We start from the raw sequence: 20,065 nt of genomic DNA on the forward strand, positions 1-20,065 counted from the left end.
TAACTGATTATGCAGCCGCAGCACTTCCCTGTACATCTCAGTAACTGATTATACAGCCGCAGCACTTCCCTGTACATCTCAGTAACTGATTATACAGCCGCAGCACTTCCCTGTATATCTCACTGATTATACAGCCGCAGCACTTCCCTGTATATCTCACTAACTGATTATACAACTGCAGCACTTCCCTGTATATCTCAGTAACTGATTATACAGCCGCAGCACTTCCCTCTACATCTCAGTAACTGATTAAACAACTGCAGCACTTCCCTCTACATCTCAGTAACTGATTATACAACTGCAGCACTTCCCTGTACATCTCAGTAACTGATTATACAGCCGCAGCACTTCCCTGTACATCTCACTAACTGATTATACAACTGCAGCACTTCCCTGTACATCTCAGTAACTGATTATACAGCCGCAGCACTTCCCTCTACATCTCAGTAACTGATTATACAACTGCAGCACTTCCCTGTACATCTCAGTAACTGATTATACAGCCGCAGCACTTCCCTGTATATCTCACTAACTGATTATACAGCCGCAGCACTTCCCTGTATATCTCACTAACTGATTATACAGCTGCAGCACTTCCCTGTATATCTCACTAACTGATTATACAACTGCAGCACTTCCCTGTATATCTCAGTAACTGATTATACAGCCGCAGCACTTCCCTGTACATCTCAGTAACTGATTATACAACTGCAGCACTTCCCTGTATATCTCACTAACTGATTATACAACTGCAGCACTTCCCTGTATATCTCACTAACTGATTATACAGCCGCAGCACTTCCCTGTACATCTCACTAACTGATTATACAGCTGCAGCACTTCCCTGTATATCTTACTAACTGATTATACAACTGCAGCACTTCCCTGTATATCTCACTAACTGATTACACAGCCGCAGCACTTCCCTGTACATCTCACTAACTGATTATACAGCTGCAGCACTTCCCTGTAAATCTCACTAACTGATTATACAACTGCAGCACTTCCCTGTATATCTCAGTAACTGATTATACAACTGCACCACTTCCCTGTATATCTCACTAACTGATAATAAAGCCGCAGCACTTCCCTGTATATCTCACTGATTATACAACTGCAGCACTTCCCTGTATATCTCACTGATTATACAACTGCAGCACTTCCCTGTATATCTCACTAACTGATTATACAGCCGCAGCACTTCCCTGTATATCTCACTAACTGATTATACAGCTGCAGCACTTCCCTGTATATCTCACTAACTGATTATACAACTGCAGCACTTCCCTGTATATCTCAGTAACTGATTATACAGCAGCACCACTTCCCTGTACATCTCAGTAACTGATTATACAACTGCAGCACTTCCCTGTATATCTCACTAACTGACTATACAGCCGCAGCACTTCCCTGTATATCTCACTAACTGATTATACAACTGCAGCACTTCCCTGTACATCTCAGAAACTGATTATACTGCCGCAGCACTTCCCTGTGTATCTCACTGATTATACAGCCGCAGCACTTCCCTGTATATCTCACTAACTGATTATACAACTGCAGCACTTCCCTGTATATCTCAGTAACTGATTATACAGCCGCAGCACTTCCCTGTACATCTCAGTAACTGATTATACAACTGCAGCACTTCCCTGTATATCTCAGTAACTGATTATACAGCCGCAGCACTTCCCTGTATATCTCACTAACTGATTATACAGCTGCAGCACTTCCCTGTACATCTCAGTAACTGATTATACAACTGCAGCACTTCCCTGTATATCTCACTAACTGATTATACAGCTGCAGCACTTCCCTGTACATCTCACTAACTGATTATACAACTGCAGCACTTCCCTGTATATCTCACTAACTGATTATACAACTGCAGCACTTCCCTGTACATCTCAGTAACTGATTATACAACTGCAGCACTTCCCTGTATATCTCACTAACTGATTATACAGCTGCAGCACTTCCCTGTACATCTCAGTAACTGATTATACAACTGCAGCACTTCCCTGTATATCTCACTAACTGATTATACAGCAGCACCACTTCCCTGTACATCTCAGTAACTGATTATACAACTGCACCACTTCCCTGTACATCTCACTAACTGATTATACAGCCGCAGCACTTCCCTGTATATCTCACTAACTGATTATACAGCCGCAGCACTTCCCTGTACATCTCAGTAAATGATTATACCGCCGCAGCACTTCCCTGTACATCTCAGTAACTGATTATACAGCCGCAGTACTTCCCTGTATATCTCACTAACTGATTATACAACTGCAGAACTTCCCTGTATATCTCAGTAACTGACTATACAGCCGCAGCACTTCCCTGTATATCTCACTAACTGATTATACAACTGCAGCACTTCCCTGTATATCTCAGTAACTGATTATACAGCCGCAGCACTTCCCTATATATCTTACTAACTGATTATACAACTGCAGCACTTCCCTGTACATCTCAGTAACTGATTATACAGCCTCAGCACTTCCCTGTATATCTCACTAACTGATTATACAGCCGCAGCACTTCCCTGTATATCTCACTAACTGATTATACAGCCGCAGCACTTCCCTGTATATTTCACTAACTGATTATGCAACTGCAGCACTTCCCTGTACATCTCAGTAACTGATTATACAGCAGCAGCACTTCCCTGTACATCTCAGTAACTGATTATACAGCCGCAGCACTTCCATGTACATCTCACTGATTATACAGCCGCAGCACTTCCCTGTACATCTCAGTAACTGATTATACAGCCGCAGCACTTCCATGTACATCTCACTGATTATACAGCCGCAGCACTTCCCTGTATATCTCAGTAACTGATTATACAGCCGCAGCACTTCCATGTATATCTCACTAACCGATTATACATCTGCAGCACTTCCCTGTATATCTCAGTAACTGATTATACAGCCGCAGCACTTCCCTGTATATCTCACTAACCGATTATACATCTGCAGCACTTCCCTGTACATCTCACTAACTGATTATACAGACGCACAACTTCCCTGTACATCTCAGTAACTGATTATACAGCCGCAGCACTTCCATGTACATCTCACTGATTATACAGCCGCAGCACTTCCCTGTACATCTCAGTAACTGATTATACAGCCGCAGCACTTCCATGTACATCTCACTGATTATACAACTGCAGAACTTCCCTGTATATCTCAGCAACTGACTATACAGCCGCAGCACTTCCCTGTATATCTCACTAACTGATTATACAACTGCAGCACTTCCCTGTATATCTCAGTAACTGATTATACAGCCGCAGCACTTCCCTATATATCTTACTAACTGATTATACAACTGCAGCACTTCCCTGTACATCTCAGTAACTGATTATACAGCCGCAGCACTTCCCTGTATATCTCACTAACTGATTATACAGCCGCAGCACTTCCCTGTATATCTCACTAACTGATTATACAGCCGCAGCACTTCCCTGTATATTTCACTAACTGATTATGCAACTGCAGCACTTCCCTGTACATCTCAGTAACTGATTATACAGCAGCAGCACTTCCCTGTACATCTCAGTAACTGATTATACAGCCGCAGCACTTCCATGTACATCTCACTGATTATACAGCCGCAGCACTTCCCTGTACATCTCAGTAACTGATTATACAGCCGCAGCACTTCCATGTACATCTCACTGATTATACAGCCGCAGCACTTCTCTGTATATCTCAGTAACTGATTATACAGCCGCAGCACTTCCATGTATATCTCACTAACCGATTATACATCTGCAGCACTTCCCTGTATATCTCAGTAACTGATTATACAGCCGCAGCACTTCCCTGTATATCTCACTAACCGATTATACATCTGCAGCACTTCCCTGTACATCTCACTAACTGATTATACAGACGCACAACTTCCCTGTATATCTCACTGATTATACAGCCGCACCACTTCCCTGTATATGTCAGTAACTGATTATACAGCCGCAGCACTTCCCTGTATATCTCAGTAACTAATTATACAACTGCAGCACTTCCCTGTATATCTCAGTAATTGATTATACAGCCGCAGCTGTCATGATCCCAATGGCAGGGGATCACAAAAGGACAAGCACAAAAACAAAACAAACTCTAGGGTGATGGAACCTGAGCTGACCGCGATCCTGAACCTAAACACACAACTAGCAGTAGCCGGGGAACGTGCCTACGATGATTCCTAGACGTCTCGCGCCAGCCGAAGGATTAACTTCCCCTATTAGAAGAAACACAGACCTCACTTGCCTCCAGAGAAACACCCCACAAAAATAGCAGCCCCCCACATGTAATAATGGTGAAATGAGAGGAAAGCACATACGTAGTTATGAAAATAGAATCAGCAAAAATGAGGCCCGCTAAAGCTAGATAGCAGAGGATACAAAAGTGAACTGCGCGGTCAGCGAAAAACCCTTCAAAAAACCATCCTGAAATTACTTGAACTCATGTGCCAACTCATGGAACATGAGTAATTTCAGCCCACTAGAGCAACCAGCAGCAAGGAATCACATATCAGCAAGCTGGACTAAGACAAAAATAAAGCAAAACGTGGAACAGGAAAATCAAAACTTAGCTTGTCCTGAAGATAACAGACGCAGGGAGCAGAGGTAAAAAGACACGCTGATTACATTGATAGCCGGCGAGGAAATGACAAAAAAGCCAGGTTAAATAGGAAACTCCCATAACCTGATGGAACAGGTGGACACCAGAGACCGCAGAGAACACAAGTCACCCAGTACCATCAGTAACCACCAGAGGGAGCCCAAAAATAGAACCCACAACAGTACCCCCCCCTTGAGGAGGGGTCACCGAACCCTCACGAGAACCACCAGGGCGACCAGGATGAGCCCTATGAAAAGCACGGACCAAATCGGCAGCATGAACATCAGAGGCAATCACCCAAGAATTATCCTCCTGACCATAACCCTTCCACTTGACCAAATACTGGAGTTTCCGTCTGGAAACATGAGAATCCAAGATCTTCTCCACAACATACTCCAATTCACCTTCCACCAGCACCGGAGCAGGAGGCTCAAGCGAAGGAACAACAGGTACCTCATACTTCCGCAACAAAGACCGATGGAACACATTATGAATAGCAAACGATGCCGGGAGATCCAAACGAAACGACACAGGGTTAAGAATTTCCAAGATCCTATAGGGACCGATGAACCGAGGCTTGAACTTAGGAGAAGAGACCTTCATAGGAACAAAACAAGAAGACAACCACACCAAGTCCCCAACAAGAAGTCGAGGACCCACGCGGCGACGGCGATTAGCAAACTGCTGAGCCCTCTCCTGGGACAACTTCAAATTGTCCACCACATGACTCCAAATCTGATGCAACCTATCCACCACCATGTCCACTCCAGGACAATCAGAAGGCTCCACCTGACCAGAGGAAAAACGAGGATGAAACCCCGAATTACAAAAGAAAGGAGAAACCAAGGTAGCAGAACTAGCCCGATTATTAAGCGCAAACTCGGCAAGCGGCAAAAAGGAAACCCAGTCATCCTGATCAGCAGAAACAAAACACCTTAAATAAGTTTCTAAAGTCTGATTAGTTCGTTCCATCTGGCCATTCGTCTGGGGATGGAATGCAGACGAAAAGGACAAATCAATGCCCATCTTAGCACAGAACGTCCGCCAAAATCTAGACACAAACTGGGATCCCCTGTCAGAAACGATGTTCTCCGGAATGCCATGCAAACGGACCACGTTTTGAAAAAACAGAGGGACCAACTCAGAGGAGGAAGGTAACTTAGGCAAGGGTACCAGATGAACCATCTTAGAAAAGCGGTCACACACAACCCATATGACGGACATTTTTTGAGAGACAGGGAGATCCGAAATAAAGTCCATGGAAATGTGGGTCCAAGGCCTCTTCGGGATAGGCAAAGGTGACAACAATCCACTAGCCCGAGAACAGCAAGGCTTAGCCCGAGCGCAAACTCCACAAGACTGCACGAAAGAACGCACATCCCTCGACAAGGAAGGCCACCAAAAAGACCTGGCCACCAAGTCTCTAGTACCAAATATTCCAGGATGACCTGCCAACACAGAAGAATGGACCTCGGAGATGACTCTACTGGTCCAATTATCCGGAACAAACAGTCGTTCCGGCGGACAACGATCAGGTTTATCCGCCTGAAACTCCTGCAAAGCACGTCGCTAGTCTGGGGAGACAGCTGACAGAATCACCCCATCCCTAAGGATACCAGTGGGCTCAGAATTTCCAGGGGAGTCAGGCACAAAACTCCTAGAAAGAGCATCCGCCTTCACATTCTTTGAACCTGGCAGGTATGAAACCACAAAATTGAAACGGGAGAAAAACAGTGACCAACGAGCCTGTCTAGGATTCAGACGCTTGGCAGACTCAAGGTACATCAGATTTTTGTGATCAGTCAAGACCACCACACGATGTCTAGCACCCTCAAGCCAATGACGCCACTCCTCAAATGCCCACTTCATGGCCAAAAGCTCCCGATTACCAACATCATAATTCCGTTCAGCGGGCGAAAATTTTCTAGAAAAGAACGCACATGGCTTCATCACTGAGCCATCGGAGCTTCTCTGTGACAAAACCTCCCCCGCTCCGATCTCGGAAGCATCAACCTCAACCTGAAAAGGAAGCGACGTATCTGGCTGACGCAACACAGGAGCAGAAGAAAACCGGCGCTTAAGTTCCTGAAAGGCCTCCACAGCCGCAGGAGACCAATCAGCAACATCAGCACCCTTCTTAGTCAAATCCGTCAAAGGCTTAACAACACTAGAAAAATTAGTTATGAAGCGACGATAAAAATTAGCAAAGCCCAAGAACTTCTGTAGACTCTTAAGAGATGTAGGCTGCGTCCAGTCACAAATAGCCTGAACCTTGACGGGATCCATCTCAATAGTAGAAGGGGAAAAAATATACCCCAAGAAAGAAATCTTCTGGACTCCAAAGAGACATTTAGAACCCTTTACAAACAAAGAATTGGCCCGCAGGACCTGAAACACCTTCCTGACCTGCTGAACATGAGACTCCCAGTCATCAGAAAAAACCAAAACATCATCCAAATACACGATAATAAATTTATCCAGATATTCACGGAAAATATCGTGCATAAAAGACTGGAAGACAGAAGGAGCATTAGAAAGTCCAAAAGGCATCACCAAATACTCGAAATGACCCTCAGGCGTATTAAATGTGGTTTTCCACTCATCACCTTACCTTATCCGCACAAGATTATACGCACCCCGAAGATCAATCTTAGTGAACCATTTAGCCCCCTTAATGCGAGCGAACAAATCAGTCAACAATGGCAAAGGATACTGATATTTGACTGTAATCTTATTCAAAAGACGATAATCTATGCAAAGCCTCAAGGAACCATCTTTTTTGACCACGAAAAAAAAACCTGCTCCCAAAGGGGACGAAGATGGACGGATATGTCCCTTTTCCAAGGACTCCTTAACATAATTCCGCATAGCAGTATGCTCTGGCACTGACAGATTGAACAAACGACCTTTAGGGAATTTACTGCCAGGAATCAAATCTATAGCACAATCGCAATCCCTGTGAGGAGGAAGCGAACTGAGCTTAGGCTCCTCAAAAACCTCCCGATAATCAGACAAAAATACCGGAACCTCAGAAGGAGTAGATGAAGCGATAGAAATCGGAGATGCATCATCATGAACCCCCTGACATCCCCAGCTTAACACAGACATTGTTTTCCAGTCCAGGACTGGGTTATGAGTTTGTAACCATGGCAGACCAAGCACTAAGACATCATGTAAATTATACAGTACCAGGAAGCGAATCACCTCCTGATGAACGGGAGTCATACGCATGGTCACTTGTGTCCAGTACTGAGGTTTATTCATAGCCAAAGGTGTAGAGTCAATTCCTTTCAAAGGAATAAGAACTTCCAGAGGTTCCAGACTAAATCCACAGCGATTGGCAAATGACCAATCCATAAGACTCAGGGCAGCGCCTGAATCCACATAGGCATCGACGGAAATGGATGATAATGAACAAATCAGAGTCACAGACAGAATGAACTTAGACTGTAAAGTACCAATGGCAACAGACTTATCAACCTTTTTTGTGCGCTTAGAGCATGCTGATATAACATGAGCTGAATCACCACAATAAAAACACAATCCATTTTTCCGCCTATAATTTTGCCGTTCACTTCTGGACTGAATTCTATCACATTGCATTATCTCAGGTGCCTGTTCAGAAGACACCGCCAAATGGTGCACAGGTTTGCGCTCCCGTAAACGCCGATCAATCTGAATAGCCATAGTCATGGACTCATTCAGACCTGTAGGCGCCGGGAACCCCACCATAACATCTTTAATGGCCTCAGAAAGGCCATCTCTGAATTTTGCAGCCAGAGCGCACGCATTCCACTGAGTAAGCACCGACCATTTCCGAAATTTCTGACAATATATTTCTGCTTCATCTTGCCCCTGAGAGAGAGCCAATAAAGCTTTTTCAGCCTGAATCTCTAGATTAGGTTCCTCATAGAGCAAACCCAATGCCAGAAAAAACGCATCCACATTGAGCAACGCAGGATCCCCTGGTGCCAATGCAAATGCCCAATTCTGAGGGTCACCCCGCAGGAAAGATATAACAATCTTGACCTGCTGAGCAGGGTCTCCAGAGGAGCGAGATTTCAAGGAAAGAAACAACTTGCAATTGTTCCTAAAATTCAGAAAACTAGATCTATCTCCAGAAAAAAACTCTGGGATAGGAATTCTAGGTTCAGACATAGGCGTATGTACAACAAAATCTTGTATATTTTGAACCTTAGCAGCAAGATTATTCAGGCTGGAAGCCAAACTCTGGACGTCCATGATAAACAGCTGAGGTCAGAGCCATTCAAGGATTAAAAGGAGGAAAGAAGCAGCCAAGCTGCAATTAAGGCTAGGCAGCAAACACTGAGGAGGGAAAAAAAAAAAACTTCCTCAGACTACTTTTCCTCCTACTTCAGCCAAAACGATGACCAATTTTTTCTGGCCGGCTATACTGTCATGATCCCAATGGCAGGGGATCACAAAAGGACAAGCACAAAAACAAAACAAGCTCTAGGGTGATGGAACCTGAGCTGACCGCGATCCTGAACCTAAACACACAACTAGCAGTAGCCGGGGAACGTGCCTACGATGATTCCTAGACGTCTCGCGCCAGCCGAAGGATTAACTTCCCCTATTAGAAGAAACACAGACCTCACTTGCCTCCAGAGAAACACCCCACAGAAATAGCAGCCCCCCACATGTAGTAACGGTGAAATGAGAGGAAAGCACATACGTAGTTATGAAAATAGAATCAGCAAAAATGAGGCCCGCTAAAGCTAGATAGCAGAGGATACAAAAGTGAACTGCGCAAAAAAACCATCCTGAAATTACTTGAACTCATGTGCCAACTCATGGAACATGAGGAGTAATTTCAGCCCACTAGAGCAACCAGCAGCAAGGAATCACATATCAGCAAGCTGGACTAAGACAAAAATAAAGCAAAACGTGGAACAGGAAAATCAAAACTTAGCTTGTCCTGAAGATAACAGACGCAGGGAGCAGAGGTAAAAAGACACGCTGATTACATTGATAGCCGGTGAGGAAATGAGAAAAAGCCAGGTTAAATAGGAAACTCCCATAACCTGATGGAACAGGTGGACACCAGAGACCGCAGAGAACACAAGTCACCCAGTACCATCAGTAACCACCAGAGGGAGCCCAAAAACAGAACGCACAACACGCAGCACTTCCCTGTATATCTTACTGATTATACAGCCGCAGCACTTCCCTGTATATCTCAGTAACTGACTATACAGCCACAGCACTTCCCTGTACATCTCACTAACTGATTATACATCTGCAGCACTTCCCTGTATATCTCAGTAATTGATTATACAGCCGCAGCACTTCCCTGTATATCTTACTGATTATACAGCCGCAGCACTTCCCTGTATATCTCAGTAACTGATTATACAGCCGCAGCACTTCCCTGTATATCTCAGTAACTGATTATACAGCCGCAGCATTTCCCTGTATATCTCACTGATTATACAGCCGCAGCACTTCCCTGTATATCTCACTAACCGATTATACATCTGCAGCACTTCCCTGTACATCTCACTAACTGATTATACAGCCGCAGCACTTCCCTGTATATCTCACTAACCGATTATACATCTGCAGCACTTCCCTGTACATCTCACTAACTGATTATACAGCCGCGCCACTTCCCTGTATATCTCACTGATAATACAGCCGCAGCACTTCCCTGTATATCTCAGTAACTGATTATACATCTGCAGCACTTCCCTGTACATCTCACTGATTATAGAGCCGCAGCACTTCCCTGTATATCTCAGTAACTGATTATACAGCCGCAGCACTTCCCTGTATATCTCACTAACCGATTATACATCTGCAGCACTTCCCTGTACATCTCACTAACTGATTATACAGACGCACCACTTCCCTGTATATCTCACTGATTATACAGCCGCACCACTTCCCTGTATATGTCAGTAACTGATTATACAGCCGCAGCACTTCCCTGTACATCTCAGTAACTAATTATACAACTGCAGCACTTCCCTGTACATCTCAGTAACTAATTATACAGCCGCAGCACTTCCCTGTATATCTTACTGATTATACAGCCGCAGCACTTCCCTGTATATCTCAGTAACTGATTATACAGCCGCAGCATTTCCCTGTATATCTCACTGATTATACAGCCGCAGCACTTCCCTGTATATCTCACTAACCGATTATACATCTGCAGCACTTCCCTGTACATCTCACTAACTGATTATACAGCCGCAGCACTTCCCTGTATATCTCACTAACCGATTATATATCTGCAGCACTTCCCTGGACATCTCACTAACTGATTATACAGCCGCACCACTTCCCTGTATATCTCACTAACTGATTATACATCTGCAGCACTTCCCTGTATATCTCAGTAACTGATTATACAGCCGCAGCACTTCCCTGTACATCTCACTAACTGATAATACAGCCGCAGCACTTCCCTGTATATCTCAGTAACTGATTATACAGCCGCAGCACTTCCCTGTATATCTCAGTAACTGATTATACAGCCGCAGCACTTCCCTGTACATCTCACTAACTGATAATACAGCCGCAGCACTTCCCTGTATATCTCAGTAACTGATTATACATCTGCAGCACTTCCCTGTATATCTCACTGATTATACAGCCGCAGTACTACCCTGTATATCTCACTGATTATACAGCCGCAGTACTACCCTGAACATCTCAGTAACTGATTATACAGCAGCAGCACTTCCCTAGATATTTCACTAACTGATTATACAACTGCAGCACTTCCCTGTACAATCTCAGTAACTGATTATACAGCAGCAGCACTTCCCTGTACATCTCAGTAACTGATACAGCTGCAGCACTTCCCTGTACATCTCAGTAACTGATTATACAGCAGCAGCACTTCCCTGTATATCTCACTGATTATACAGCCGCAGCACTTCCCTGTATATCTCACTAACTGATTATACAACTGCAGCACTTCCCTGTATATCTCAGTAACTGATTATACAGCCGCAGCACTTCCCTGTACATCTCAGTAACTGATTATGCAGCCGCAGCACTTCCCTGTATATCTCAGTAACTGATTATACAACTGCAGCACTTCCCTGTACAATCTCAGTAGGTGATTATACAGCAGCAGCACTTCCCTGTACATCTCAGTAACTGATTATACAACTGCAGCACTTCCCTGTACATCTCAGTAACTGATTATACAGCCGCAGCACTTCCCTATATATCTTACTAACTGATTATACAGCTGCAGCACTTCCCTGTTTATCTCACTACCTGATTATACAGCCGCAGCACTTCCCTGTACATCTCAGTAACTGATTATACAGCCGCAGCACTTCCCTTTATATTTCACTAACTGATTATACAACTGCAGCACTTCCCTGTATATCTCACTGATTATACAGCCGCAGCACTTCCCTGTATATTTCACTAACTGATTATACAACTGCAGCACTTCCCTGTACATCTCAGTAACTGATTATACAGCCGCAGCACTTCCCTGTATATCTCAGTAACTGATAATACAGCCACAGCACTTCCCTGTATATCTCACTAACTGATTATACAACTGCAGCACTTCCTTGTATGTCTCAGTAACTGATTATACAGTCGCAGCACTTCCCTGTATATCTCACTAACTGATTATACAACTGCAGCACTTCCCTGTATATCTCAGTATCTGATTATACAGCAGCAGCACTTCCCTGTACATCTCAGTAACTGATTATACAACTGCAGCACTTCCCTGTACATCTCAGTAACTGATTATACAGCCGCACCACTTCCCTGTACATCTCAGTAACTGATTATACCGCCGCAGCACTTCCCTGTACATCTCAGTAACTGATTATACAGCCGCAGCACTTCCCTGTATATCTCACTAACTGATTATACAACTGCAGCACTTCCCTGTATATCTCAGTAACTGATTATACAGCCGCAGCACTTCCCTGTATATCTCACTAACTGATTATACAACTGCAGCACTTCCCTGTATATCTCACTAACTGATTATACAACTGCAGCACTTCCCTGTACATCTCAGTAACTGATTATACAGCCGCAGCACTTCCCTGTACATCTCAGTAACTGATTATACAACTGCACCACTTCCCTGTATGTCTCACTAACCGATTATACAGCCGCAGCACTTCCCTGTATATTTCACTAACTGATTATACAACTGCAGCACTTCCCTGTACATCTCAGTAACTGATTATACAGCCGCACCACTTCCCTGTACATCTCAATAACTGATTATACAGCTGCAGCACTTCCCTGTACATCTCACTAACTGATTATACAGCCGCAGCACTTCCCTGTACATCTCACTAACTGATTATATAGCCGCAGCACTTCCCTGTACATCTCAGTAACTGATTATACAACTGCAGCACTTCCCTGTACATCTCACTAACTGATTATACAACTGCAGCACTTCCCTGTACATCTCAGTAACTGATTATACAGCCGCAGCACTTCCCTGTATATCTCAGTAACTGATTATACAGCCGCACCACTTCCCTGTACATCTCAGTAACTGATTATACAGCCGCAGCACTTCCCTGTATATCTCACTGATTATACAGCCGCAGCACTTCCCTGTTTATCTCAGTAACTGATTATACATCTGCAGCACTTCCCTGTATATCTCACTGATTATACAGCCGCAGCACTTCCCTGTATATTTCACTAACTGATTATACATCTGCAGCACTTCCTTGTACATCTCACTAACTGATTATACAGCCGCAGCACTTCCCTGTATATCTCACTGATTATACATCTGCAGCACTTCCCTGTATATCTCAGTAACTGATTATACATCTGCAGCACTTCCCTGTATATCTCACTGATTATACAGCCGCAGCACTTCCCTGAACATCTCAGTAACTGATTATACAGCAGCAGCACTTCCCTAGATATCTCACTAACTGATTATACAACTGCAGCACTTCCCTGTACAATCTCAGTAACTGATTATACAGCAGCAGCACTTCCCTGTACATCTCAGTAACTGATTATACAGCAGCAGCACTTCCCTGTATAACTCACTGATAATACAGCCGCAGCACTTCCCTGTACATCTCAGTAACTGATTATACAGCAGCAGCACTTCCCTAGATATCTCACTAACTGATTATACAACTGCAGCACTTCCCTGTACATCTCAGTAACTGATTATACAGCAGCAGCACTTCCCTGTACATCTCACGGATTATACAGCCGCAGCACTTCCCTGTATATCTCAGTAACTGATTATACAGCCGCAGCACTTCCCGGTATATCTCACTGATTATACAGCCGCATCACTTCCCTGTATATCCCAGTAACTGATTATACAGCCGCAGCACTTCCCTGTATATCTCAGTAACTGATTATACAGCCGCAGCACTTCCCTGTACATCTCACTGATTATACAGCCGCATCACTTCCCTGTACAATCTCAGTAACTGATTATACAACTGCAGCACTTCCCTGTACATTCTCAGTAACTGATTATACAGCAGCAGCACTTCCCTAGATATCTCACTGATTATACAACTGCAGCACTTCCCTGTACATCTCAGTAACTGATTATACAGCAGCAGCACTTCCCTGTTTATCTCACTAACTGATTATACAGCCGCAGCACTTCCCTGTACATCTCAGTAACTGATTATACCGCCGCAGCACTTCCCTGTACATCTCAGTAACTGATTATACAGCCGCAGCACTTCCCTGTATATCTCACGGATTATACAGCCGCAGCACTTCCCTGTATATATCAGTAACTGATTATACAGCCGCAGCACTTCCCGGTATATCTCACTGATTATACAGCCGCAGCACTTCCCTGTATATCTCAGTAACTGATTATACAGCCGCAGCACTTCCCGGTATATCTCACTGATTATACAGCCGCATCACTTCCCTGTATATCCCAGTAACTGATTATACAGCCGCAGCACTTCCTTGTATATCTCAGTAACTGATTATACAGCCGCAGCACTTCCCTGTATATCTCAGTAACTGATTATACAGCCGCAGCACTTCCCGGTATATCTCACTGATTATACAGCCGCATCACTTCCCTGTATATCTCACTAACTGATTATACAGCCGCAGCACTTCCCTGTATATCTCAGTAACTGATTATACAGCTGCAGCACTTCCCTGTATATCTCACTAACTGATTATACAGCCGCAGCACTTCCCGGTACATCTCAGTAACTGATTATACAGCCGCAGCACTTCCCTGTATATCTCAGTAACTGATTATACAGCCGCAGCACTTCCCTGTATATCTCACTAACTGATTATACAGCCGCAGCACTTCCCTGTATATCTCACTGATTATACAGCCGCAGCACTTCCCTGTATATCTCAGTAACTGATTATACAGCCGCAGCACTTCCCTGTATATCTCAGTAACTGATTATACATCTGCAGCACTTCCCTAGATATCTCACTAACTGATTATACATCTGCAGCAGCACTTCCCTGTATATCTCACTGATTATACAGCCGCAGCACTCCCCAGTATATCTCACCAACTGATTATACAACTGCAGCACTTCCCTGTATATCTCAGTAACTGATTATACAACTGCAGCACTCCCAATATATCTCACCAACTGATTATACAGCAGCAGCACTTCCCTAGATATCTCACTAACTGATGATACAGCCGCAGCACTTCCCTGTACATCTCAGTAACTGATTATGCAGCCGCAGCACTTCCCTGTATATCTCAGTAACTGATTATACAACTGCAGCACTTCCCTGTACAATCTCAGTAAGTGATTATACAGCAGCAGCACTTCCCTGTACATCTCAGTAACTGATTATACAACTGCAGCACTTCCCTGTACATCTCAGTAACTGATTATACAGCCGCAGCACTTCCCTATATATCTTACTAACTGATTATACAGCTGCAGCACTTCCCTGTATATCTCACTACCTGATTATACAGCCGCAGCACTTCCCTGTACATCTCAGTAACTGATTATACAGCCGCAGCACTTCCCTTTATATTTCACTAACTGATTATACAACTGCAGCACTTCCCTGTATATCTCACTGATTATACAGCCGCAGCACTTCCCTGTACATCTCAGTAACTGATTATACAACTGCAGCACTTCCCTGTATATCTCACTAACTGATTATACAGCCGCAGCACTTCCCTGTATATTTCACTAACTGATTATACAACTGCAGCACTTCCCTGTACATCTCAGTAACTGATTATACAGCCGCAGCACTTCCCTGTATATCTCAGTAACTGATAATACAGCCACAGCACTTCCCTGTATATCTCACTAACTGATTATACAACTGCAGCACTTCCCTGTATATCTCACTAACTGATTATACAACTGCAGCACTTCCCTGTGTATCTCAGTATCTGATTATACAGCAGCAGCACTTCCCTGTACATCTCAGTAACTGATTATACAACTGCAGCACTTCCCTGTACATCTCAGTAACTGATTATACAGCCGCACCACTTCCCTGTACATCTCAGTAACTGATTATACCGCCGCAGCACTTCCCTGTACATCTCAGTAACTGATTATACAGCCGCAGCACTTCCCTGTATATCTCACTAACTGATTATACAACTGCAGCACTTCCCTGTATATCTCAGTAACTGATTATACAGCCGCAGCACTTCCCTGTATATCTCACTAACTGATTATACAACTGCAGCACTTCCCTGTATATCTCACTAACTGATTATACAACTGCAGCACTTCCCTGTATATCTCACTAACTGATTATACAGCCGCAGCACTTCCCTGTACATCTCAGTAACTGATTATACAACTGCAGCACTTCCCTGTATGTCTCACTAACCGATTATACAGCCGCAGCACTTCCCTGTATATTTCACTAACTGATTATACAACTGCAGCACTTCCCTGTACATCTCAGTAACTGATTATACAGCCGCACCACTTCCCTGTACATCTCAATAACTGATTATACAGCTGCAGCACTTCCCTGTACATCTCACTAACTGATTATACAGCCGCAGCACTTCCCTGTACATCTCACTAACTGATTATACAGCCGCAGCACTTCCCTGTACATCTCAGTAACTGATTATACAACTGCAGCACTTCCCTGTACATCTCACTAACTGATTATACAACTGCAGCACTTCCCTGTACATCTCAGTAACTGATTATACAGCCGCAGCACTTCCCTGTATATCTCAGTAACTGATTATACAGCCGCACCACTTCCCTGTACATCTCAGTAACTGATTATACAGCCGCAGCACTTCCCTGTATATCTCACTGATTATACAGCCGCAGCACTTCCCTGTTTATCTCAGTAACTGATTATACATCTGCAGCACTTCCCTGTATATCTCACTGATTATACAGCCGCAGCACTTCCCTGTATATCTCACTAACCGATTATACATCTGCAGCACTTCCTTGTACATCTCACTAACTGATTATACAGCCGCAGCACTTCCCTGTATATCTCACTGATTATACATCTGCAGCACTTCCCTGTATATCTCAGTAACTGATTATACATCTGCAGCACTTCCCTGTATATCTCACTGATTATACAGCCGCAGCACTTCCCTGAACATCTCAGTAACTGATTATACAGCAGCAGCACTTCCCTAGATATCTCACTAACTGATTATACAACTGCAGCACTTCCCTGTACAATCTCAGTAACTGATTATACAGCAGCAGCACTTCCCTGTACATCTCAGTAACTGATTATACAGCAGCAGCACTTCCCTGTATATCTCACTGATTATACAGCCGCAGCACTTCCCTGTACATCTCAGTAACTGATTATACAGCAGCAGCACTTCCCTAGATATCTCACTAACTGATTATACAACTGCAGCACTTCCCTGTACATCTCAGTAACTGATTATACAGCAGCAGCACTTCCCTGTACATCTCACGGATTATACAGCCGCAGCACTTCCCTGTATATCTCAGTAACTGATTATACAGCCGCAGCACTTCCCGGTATATCTCACTGATTATACAGCCGCATCACTTCCCTGTATATCCCAGTAACTGATTATACAGCCGCAGCACTTCCCTGTATATCTCAGTAACTGATTATACAGCCGCAGCACTTCCCTGTACATCTCACTGATTATACAGCCGCATCACTTCCCTGTACAATCTCAGTAACTGATTATACAACTGCAGCACTTCCCTGTACAATCTCAGTAACTGATTATACAGCAGCAGCACTTCCCTAGATATCTCACTAACTGATTATACAACTGCAGCACTTCCCTGTACATCTCAGTAACTGATTATACAGCAGCAGCACTTCCCTGTATATCTCACTAACTGATTATACAGCCGCAGCACTTCCCTGTACATCTCAGTAACTGATTATACCGCCGCAGCACTTCCCTGTGCATCTCAGTAACTGATTATACAGCCGCAGCACTTCCCTGTATATCTCACTAACCGATTATACAGCCGCAGCACTTCCCTGTATATCTCACGGATTATACAGCCGCAGCACTTCCCTGTATATCTCAGTAACTGATTATACAGCCGCAGCACTTCCCGGTATATCTCACTGATTATACAGCCGCATCACTTCCCTGTATATCCCAGTAACTGATTATACAGCCGCAGCACTTCCTTGTATATCTCAGTAACTGATTATACAGCCGCAGCACTTCCCTGTATATCTCAGTAACTGATTATACAGCCGCAGCACTTCCCGGTATATCTCACTGATTATACAGCCGCATCACTTCCCTGTATATCTCACTAACTGATTATACAGCCGCAGCACTTCCCTGTATATCTCAGTAACTGATTATACAGCCGCAGCACTTCCCTGTATATCTCACTAACTGATTATACAGCCGCAGCACTTCCCGGTACATCTCAGTAACTGATTATACAGCCGCAGCACTTCCCTGTATATCTCAGTAACTGATTATACAGCCGCAGCACTTCCCTGTATATCTCACTAACTGATTATACAACTGCAGCACTTCCCTAGATATCTCACTAACTGATTATACAGCCGCAGCACTTCCCTGTATATCTCACTGATTATACAGCCGCAGCACTTCCCTGTATATCTCAGTAACTGATTATACATCTGCAGCACTTCCCTAGATATCTCACTAACTGATTATACATCTGCAGCAGCACTTCCCTGTATATCTCACTGATTATACAGCCGCAGCACTCCCCAGTATATCTCACCAACTGATTATACAACTGCAGCACTTCCCTGTATATCTCAGTAACTGATTATACAACTGCAGCACTCCCAATATATCTCACCAACTGATTATACAGCAGCAGCACTTCCCTAGATATCTCACTAACTGATGATACAGCTGCAGCACTTCCCTGTATATCTCACTAACTGATTATACAACTGCAGCACTTCCCTGTATATCTCACTAACTGATTATACAACTTCAGCACTTCCCTGTATATCTCACTAACTGATTATACAGCCGCAGCACTTCCCTGTATATCTCAATAACTGATTATACAACTGCAGCACTTCCCTGTATATCTCACTAACTGATTATACAACTTCAGCACTTCCCTGTATATCTCACTAACTGATTATACAGCCGCAGCACTTCCCTGTATAGCTCAATAACTGATTATACAACTTCAGCACTTCCCTGTATATCTCAGTAACTGATTATACAGCAGCAGCACTTCCCTGTATATCTCACTAACTGATTATACAACTGCAGCACTTCCCTGTATATCTCACTAACTGATTATACAACTGCAGCACTTCCCTGTATATCTCACTAACTGATTATACAGCCGCAGCACTTCCCTGTATATCTCACTAACTGATTATACAGCCGCAGCACTTCCCTGTATATCTCAATAACTGATTATACATCTGCAGCACTTCCCTGTATATCTCACTAACTTATTATACAGCCGCAGCACTTCCCTAGATATGACACTGAGTGACTATACAGCCACAGAACCTCCCTTTATATGTCTCTGATTATGCAGATTTAGCACTTATGTATAAATCTCACTAACTGATTAAACAGCTGCAGAACCTCTCTATATACCACACCGAGTGACTAAACAGCTGCAGCTCATCTAATATATAAAGCTGAATGTGTGTGTGTATGTGTGTATGTATGTATGTATGTATGTCCGGGATTGGCATCTGCACCGTTGCAGCTACAGCCACAAAATTTTACACAGTCACACGTCTCGACCCCGAGAGCGTCATAGGCTATGTTGTGAGGCGAAATTTTAACCCCGCGGTTTCCCATTCACCAAAAAATTTTGCCCCTATCTACATAGTGGGGAAAAAGTGAAAGGAAAAGTGTTGGAGGCAAATTAACAGCTGCCAGATGGGAACAAGGAGGACTTAAAGAATGAGAGCGATGGCGCCAAAGAGTATACACCGTACAGCTGCTAAGGTGGGGCCCCGACATG

The 20,065-nt window shown here is 43.9% G+C and overlaps 1 protein-coding gene across 1 annotated transcript in view; it reads right to left on the reverse strand.

Annotated features, from left to right (window-relative positions):
* The window catches only part of LOC138642333 (SCO-spondin-like), a 410,056-nt gene that overhangs the window by 321,688 nt on the left and 68,303 nt on the right, over window positions 1-20,065 (reverse strand). The gene's annotated exons all lie outside the window — the stretch shown is intronic.

Source organism: Ranitomeya imitator, chromosome 6, assembly GCF_032444005.1.
Source record: "Ranitomeya imitator isolate aRanImi1 chromosome 6, aRanImi1.pri, whole genome shotgun sequence".
In the NCBI taxonomy this organism is placed as follows: Eukaryota; Metazoa; Chordata; class Amphibia; order Anura; family Dendrobatidae; genus Ranitomeya; species Ranitomeya imitator.